This window comes from Triticum urartu, chromosome 2A (assembly GCF_056163025.1).
Source record: "Triticum urartu cultivar PI428250 chromosome 2A, HENAU_Tu73, whole genome shotgun sequence".
In the NCBI taxonomy this organism is placed as follows: domain Eukaryota; kingdom Viridiplantae; phylum Streptophyta; class Magnoliopsida; order Poales; family Poaceae; genus Triticum; species Triticum urartu.
The window spans coordinates 3,645,281-3,652,615 of record NC_141874.1 but is presented as its reverse complement, the minus strand read 5'-3'; the positions used below and the strand labels follow the sequence as shown (position 1 = coordinate 3,652,615).

General features: G+C 50.3%; 1 pseudogene; it reads left to right on the top strand.

The window, feature by feature from the left end:
• The first annotated feature begins 1,105 nt into the window (after positions 1-1,105).
• On the top strand, positions 1,106-3,858 carry LOC147982684 (uncharacterized; annotated as a pseudogene).
• Positions 3,859-7,335: the final 3,477 nt, after the last annotated feature.

The window sequence follows — 7,335 nt, the reverse complement described above, 5'->3', positions numbered from 1 at the left end:
AATTTGTTTACCCACCATTTGCTATCTTTCTCGAGAGAAGCCACTAGTGAAACCTACGACCCCCGGGTCTTCTTCCTCATATATTTGCTTGCGATCTACTTTTCCTTTGCAGTTTTATTCAGATCTATTAAACTAAAAATACAAAAATACTTTGCTGTACTTTATTTTATTTGCGATCTATTATTTCAATCTACTACAATTTTCTAGCATCGTTACCCGAAAGGGATTGACAACCCCTTTAACATGACGGGTTGCGAGGTGTTGTTATTTGTGTGCAGGTGTTGTTTACGTTGTGTTGCTTGGTTCTCCTACTAGTTCGATAACCTTGGTTTCTTCACTGAGGGAAATACCTACCGTCACTGTGCTGCATCATCCCTTCCTCTTTGGGGAAATACCGACGTAGTCCTAGCAGATAGGAGCTTTTCTGACGCTATAGTCAGAGAGCAATCAAACTCCCACCGGTGCCGCTTACCGGCACAGAGAACCAGGACTTCAGCATCGCTTGGAGATGAGGAAGGTATATGCGGGCTGGAGGAGGACGGTGCGGTGCTCGGGAGGGGGTGCGGATCTGGAGGTTGTCCGAGCATGGCTACAATAGCCATGGGAAGGCCAGGCGGAGGGCCGGTCTGCCCGCTTCAATGCGATGTGGCAGATGGAGTTGGTTTCTCGGGACGCGGCATCCGCATGGAAACGGCGACACCCGAGAGGTGGCGTTAGTGTGCGTCGCTTTCCTGCCCAGTCAAATCGCGGCATCATGTCGGCCGCTGCATGCTCTGGGTCGACATGAATGCGACGCAGTAAGCGGCGCGGTACATGGTATGGAAAGCGTGGGAGGGGCGGATGGGGGGTTTGGTTGGGTCAGTGTCGTCAGAAGCGGGCACGGAGCCAAGTAACAAAAAAATCGCAGTACAAAAATTAATCGTATAGAACAAGGTTTTGCTTATGTGACGTAAAAATATCATTACATTTGTAATAATTTAAAGTGGCCTCTACGACCGTCAATAATTTGATTACAAAGTGAGCTCAATTCTCAAGATAAAAAGCAACCAAGATATAACTTAATGCAGTATAAGTACTTTTAGAGAGTAGAAAAACATACTTTGGGTTAACTGGACTCCATTGGCATGTTGCGCGCCATGTGATCCGGGCTCCATTGGCATGTTCCTGAGATAGTGACGAGTTGAGAGGAGAGACCAGCGGAATGCGGATAGCCTCAAGGCGCCGCCTAACGCTGGCGCCAGGATGGTCGCCGGCGAGGTCAGGATCCAGGTTCTCGTGTCTGGAGACGACTGATGCGGCTGTGGCGCCACAAGAGGAGGATTCTTCAGCGCCGCCTATAGCGACACGTCGGAGAAAGACCGACGAGGAGTTGGCTAACGAATTCTGGGCGGATATTGGCTACCCGACACCGGCGTCGAGGGTATGGGAGAGACCGTCGTCTCGACAGACAGGTGCGATTTCTCATGTGTGCAGGTCGGAGGCAAGTGGAGATCTGCACCCCAAGGTGGTGCCGGTGAACTCCAACTCTTCCGGGCCTGAGGAGTGCACGGGTTTGAACTCGAAGATGGAAGCGGCAAACTCCAAGGCTGGTGGGCTGCAGTTTTCACCAAAGCTGCCGGCGGCGGATAGCCGAGGCGTTCTCGGGGTGCCGGCTCGGTCCGGGTCGCTGGTCAAGCCGTGGATTGGGCCGATCCCTCCGCCTCGAACTTCGCCTCTCCGGACGCTCGGTGATCTGTTACCGCATGCTTGCGGCGGCGATGACAGTGCAGGGCCGCGAAACTGTTCGCCGGCGTTCACTCCTCCGATGCCAATGCGGGGGGCCTCGTCGTGCGCGAATACCGTTCCCGATCCGAAGTTCACGGCGGGACCACATCAGGATGAGGACATGACAAATCATAGGCGTCCACTTCGGATAGTCAATCTGAACCGTTGGCTTGGGCACTTGTGGAACCGGACGGGGAGCGCTGCGAAACCTAACTTCTTTCACTCCTTTGCGGCCGTCGTCCGCTCCCCTGCTATGACGAGAGGCGATCCGGCCGCGCCGCCCGGTTCCAACTCCAGCCACCATGCCTGCCCTCCTCCTGGACCCGTGCAGCCGTCCGATCCCAGCCCATCCGGAGGGGCTCTGGGTTTCGCTCCAGGGGTCTATCTACCGGTCCAGCCAACGCAACCAAACGCACCGGCAGGATCCTTGGCGCCGGCGCAGCAGCAGGTCGTCTATCAGCCGCCAATGCATCAACAACAAGTTTATCAGATGCCGTTCCAGCAGCAGTTCATCGGCAACCCACAGCAGATGCTTCAACCATCGGGTGGCCTTGTGCAGCAACATCAGCAGCTCGCAGTGCCGGTTTTTCAACAGGTGGGTAATCAAGGGTAGCAGCTTGGTGCTCTAGCCGGTATGCAACCGGTCGCCGCTTTTAATGTTGGGCCGGCGTTCAAGTCTGCTACCTCCAGTCCCCTATTTCTGCTCGTCCGCGCAAACAGAAGGGCGGCAAGGGCGGCCGTCCTAAGTACCAGAAGGGAGCAGCGCCGTCTACTCTGAACCCCTCTGTCCCTATGTCAATGCAAGGGCAACAGAATGCGGCACCTGTCTTTGCCTCCATGCCAAACTTGCCTGCGGGAGACGGCCAGATGGTTCTTATGCAGTGCAATACACCAACCTTGCCTCAATCTTCGGTGCCTGCTGGAGTTACAACAACTAAAAAGGTGTGGTGCACTAAATGTCAATCTGCAGGGCATACTGCTGACGACTGTGTGACACAACAATTTTGTTTTATATGTAATAAGACGAATCATCCGATGACCATGCGTCGATGCCCTGCTCTCAAGATGCCGAAGCCGGTGGTGATGCTCTGTGGATATGGTACTGAGAACATGGCTTTTTTCCAGATGCCTGACAATGTTTGTAGGGAGGATCTCGCACCACAAGTCTCCCCAACAGCGCTAGTGACGATCTCCGGTGGCTCTATCACTTCCAGTATTGTGGAGGCAGAGGTTGCCAAGATTGCTCAGTGCCAGCAAGCATGGACTTGGGAGGCCATACCACATGGTTAGAATGCCTTTCTCATGTCATTCCCAAGTGAGGAGGTGCTTCTGCGAGTCACGGGGTTTACAGTTTTTATCAAATCTCACAATGTCACTTTGGAGTTCAAGGCTTGGCAGTCTGAGGAGATACCACACCGCTTTGAGTTAATACCTATTTGGGTGCATGTGCACGGGGTCCCCCACGTGCTCCGTCACTTCCTGGGCCTGTGGGCGGTTGGCTCGGTAATTGGCGCAACTATGGATGTGGATCTTCTCTGTTTGTGTCGTCGAGGTATTGTTCGCATACAGGTGGCTGTGCTAAATCTCGATGCTTTCAAGACGAGCACAATTAATTCTCTCTCGTCGGATGTTGTCATTCAAGGCAAGGGGTATGAGTTTCGGTACAGTTTGGAAAACTCAGATTTCCATGTCGATGCTGATTTTGTGCCACGTGTCTGGGAGCATGGAGATGTTCCTGACGATGACAAGGGGCAGGACAGAGAGGAAACTATAATGACTAATGATCCAAGCAAGAGGTCAAAAGCATCATCGTCATCCAATGCCCAGAAGATTACTCCTACCTCGGGAGGAGTGGTGCCCATGCAGCTTGCCGCATCAACATCTGCTTCGAGCCGGACTATGTCGCCAACGAAAATCATCGCCGTTACACCGCTAAACCCGCATCGTCGTGCACCAACCATGGACGCTTCACTATACAGGGGCCCTCTTCGTTGGGCATGCTACCTCCAGCCACTTCTGGTTTGGCGCAGCGGATCATTGAGACACCGACACATCAAGTGGAACCTGCTCCCCCGCTGCCATCTACTCCTGTGATGCAGCATCGTGGCGACGGCTCTGCACTGGCGCCACCCCCGCTGGATGGGTTTGCGTCATCGGAGGACACTGCGGACGACTCCCTATCATCTCCGACATCCGGCACTCGGTCTCCTTCCCGTCGGGGTGTGATCTTTTCCCCGGCGGTTAGGGCGGACCACGAGTCGGCGATGGCGGCGCTGCGAGCTTTGTCCTCCGCGCCTTCTCCGCCAGGAGGAGCGTTGGCGGCTGAGGCGATCGCCCAGGTGGAGGGCGAGGTGCAGCCCTCGCAGTCTCCTTCATCACCTGACCCGTCTACACCGCCTATCGGAGTCGGTGAGACGGGCTCCGTGGCCGATGTTACTCCTTCGCCGCTGAGGCGTAGCGGGCGCCATCATGTCGGGACTGACGGATCAGCAGCCACCGACGAGGATTCTATGGTGAAGGCTATGCGTAGGACTGCTGCACGCAACCTCGACTTCGAAGGTACTCCCTCTCGCAAATCTTTTTTGTCTTTTGACAATTCCAAAGTATCTTCAAATATCAATAGACTTGGGGTGTCACTAGGACGTAATGCGAACCAGATAGATTTTTCGGTCAAGTCTCTAAAACAAGTGGAGTTCGATCGGCTTACGGTTGCTCCCAAGTCTTCGAGCTTTGTCGACCCTCTCGTGTCAGATGAGGAGGATGAGGACGCTGATGCCAATCATGAAGGCAAGCTTCTCTCTCATCTGGTTAAAGACACGACTGAAGTAGACCTTGATGATACTGTACGCGACACTATGCTTTTCGAGCTTGTCGCGTCGGTGCGCAAGAATAAGTCTAACTCGGCAAAGAAAAGAGGGCGCTCTTCTAAGAAACTAAATGTCCCTAAACATAAAATTGGTTCATCATGAGAGGCATGTTCTGGAATAGCAGAGGTCTTGGTGACTTGGCTAAACACAAACGCATTGCCGATTGTGTAAAGGATCATTCATTGGACTTTGTGGCTATCACTGAGTCGGGTAAACGTGATCTTCCAACACGTGATTTGGACCACTTTTCATGTGGTTTTGATTACGAATGGCACGTCTTGCCGCCGATCGGGAGGCCCGGGGGAATATTGCTAGGTATTAACTCTACATACATACAACTATTGTCCACGACAAAGGGGGAGTATCATATTAAATTCCATCTTCGAAATAAGTCCGACAACTTCATCTGGAGTCTGGTGGCTATATATGGTGCCACTCAAGAGGAGTTTAAGTCTGCTTTTCTAAAAGAGCTGGTTAATACCTGTCGAAACAATCCTCATCCCATGTTAATCCGGGGGGGGGGATTTTAATATCCTTTGATATCAGCAGGAAAAAAACAACGATCGGTTTGACACTAGGTGGCCTTTCCTCTTTAATGCTGTTATTGACAGTCTCGATCTGAGGGAGATCATGATGTCTGGTCGTCAGTATACCTGGGCCAACAACCGTTCGGTGCCGACCTTTGAAAAACTGGACCGGGTGCTAGTTACCACTGACTGGGAATACAAATATCCCCTAGCATCGGTTCGGGCACTAGAAAGAATTGAGGCCTTATTGGATCACGCTCCGTTGCTAACCGATTTTGGACAACCAATCCCGAGTTCTAATCGCCACCAGTTTAAATTTGAAGTGGGATGGCTCACTAGAGAGGGATTTCAGGAGCTAGTTAAGAAAGTGTGGGCACGCCAGCCCTGCGGTAACACACCCATCCAAATATGGAATAATCGAATCCGCGCCTTGCGTCGATTCCTTTGAGGATGGGCCAAGCATACTGCTAGCATTTACAAAAAAGAAAAGATGTGTTTGTCTACCCTAATTGATTCCCTTGACAAAATAGCGGAGGTGAGGCCTCTGTCTGCTATTGAGATCGAGCAAAAAAGCAATCTTAACGAGCAGATTGCCTGCCTACTACGTGAGGAGGAGATTAAATGGTACCAACGTAGCAAGGCGGATTCGTTAGTGCAAGGTGATGATAATACGAAATACTTTCAGATGCTAGCCAATGGCAGACATAGAAAGAAGCGTATATTCTCACTTGACCAGGAGGAAGGCCGAATAGAGGGGGACGTATCACTTAGAAATTTTATCACTAAGTTTTACAAAGACCTTTTTGGGCCTTCATCCGAGACTAATTTTCAGCTAGACGAATCCGTTACTCATGACATTACTCAAGTTACGGAAGCGGAAAATGAATTCCTAACCTCTCCGTTTTCTGAGGAGGAAATTCGAACCGCTGTGTTTCAGATGGAACACAACAAGGCACCGGGACCGGATGGTTTTCCCGCAGAGTTCTATCAATGTTTTTGGGACATCATTAAGGCAGACCTGGTTCAGTTGTTTAACCAACTGCATTCCGAGGACCTTGATATTTCTTGTTTAAACTTTTGGGAAATTATCCTACTGCCTAAGATTAAGGAGGCTAGTCGTATTCAACAATATCGACCAATTTGCCTTCTTAATGTAAGTTTTAAATTTTTTACGAAGGTAGCGACTAATCGGTTGAACAATGTAGCTGACCATGTTGTAAAACCCACTCAAACAACATTTATGCAAGGTCGCAACATTTTAGATGGAGTGGTCGTCCTGCACGAAACTGTACATGAACTGCACCGGAAAAAATGAACGGTGTCTTCTTAAAATTGATTTTGAGAAAGCCTACGACAAAGTTAAGTGGCCCTTCCTGTTGCAAACATTGCGTATGAAAGGGTTTTCACAAAAATGGTTCCGCTGGGTAGAGAGCTTTGTCTCTGGCGGTAGTGTGGCCATAAAAGTTAATGAAGATGTTGGCAACTATTTTCAGACAAGGAAGGGGCTTCGTCAAGGCGACCCCGCATCTCCTATTTTGTTTAACATTGTGGACGACATGCTAGCTACCCTAGTGGAGCGGGCCAAGATGGATGGTCAAATTAGCGGGGTCATTCCACACTTGGTAGAAGATGGTCTATCCATTCTACAATATGCGGATGACACGATTCTATTTATGGCTCATGATCTAGATAAAGCAAGAAATCTCAAGCTGCTCTTATGTGCCTTTGAGGAACTTTCTGGTCTCAAAATTAATTTTCATAAGAGTGAACTTTTTTGCTTTGGAGATGCTGCAGAATCTGCACCCGAGTATGCCGAGATTTTTGGATGCCAGCTCGGGCAGTTTCTGATTAGGTATCTGGGTATCCCCATACACTATCGGCGTTTAACTATCGCTGAGTGGAAGCATGTGGAAGAGAGACTTGAGAAACGTTTAGCCAGTTGGAAGGCCAAACTCTTGTCTTATGGGGGGCGGTTGATCTAGATCAATTCCGTCCTAAGCAACATGGTTTTATACATGTTGTCATTCTTCCACCTGCCGAAAGGGGTTCTACAGCGTCTAGATTACTTTAGATCCAGATTTTTTTGGCAGTGTCATAACGAAACCAAGAAATATAGACTGGCTAGGTGGAGCGTATTATGCAGACCTAAAAGCCAAGGGGGCCTGGGAATCCAAGAC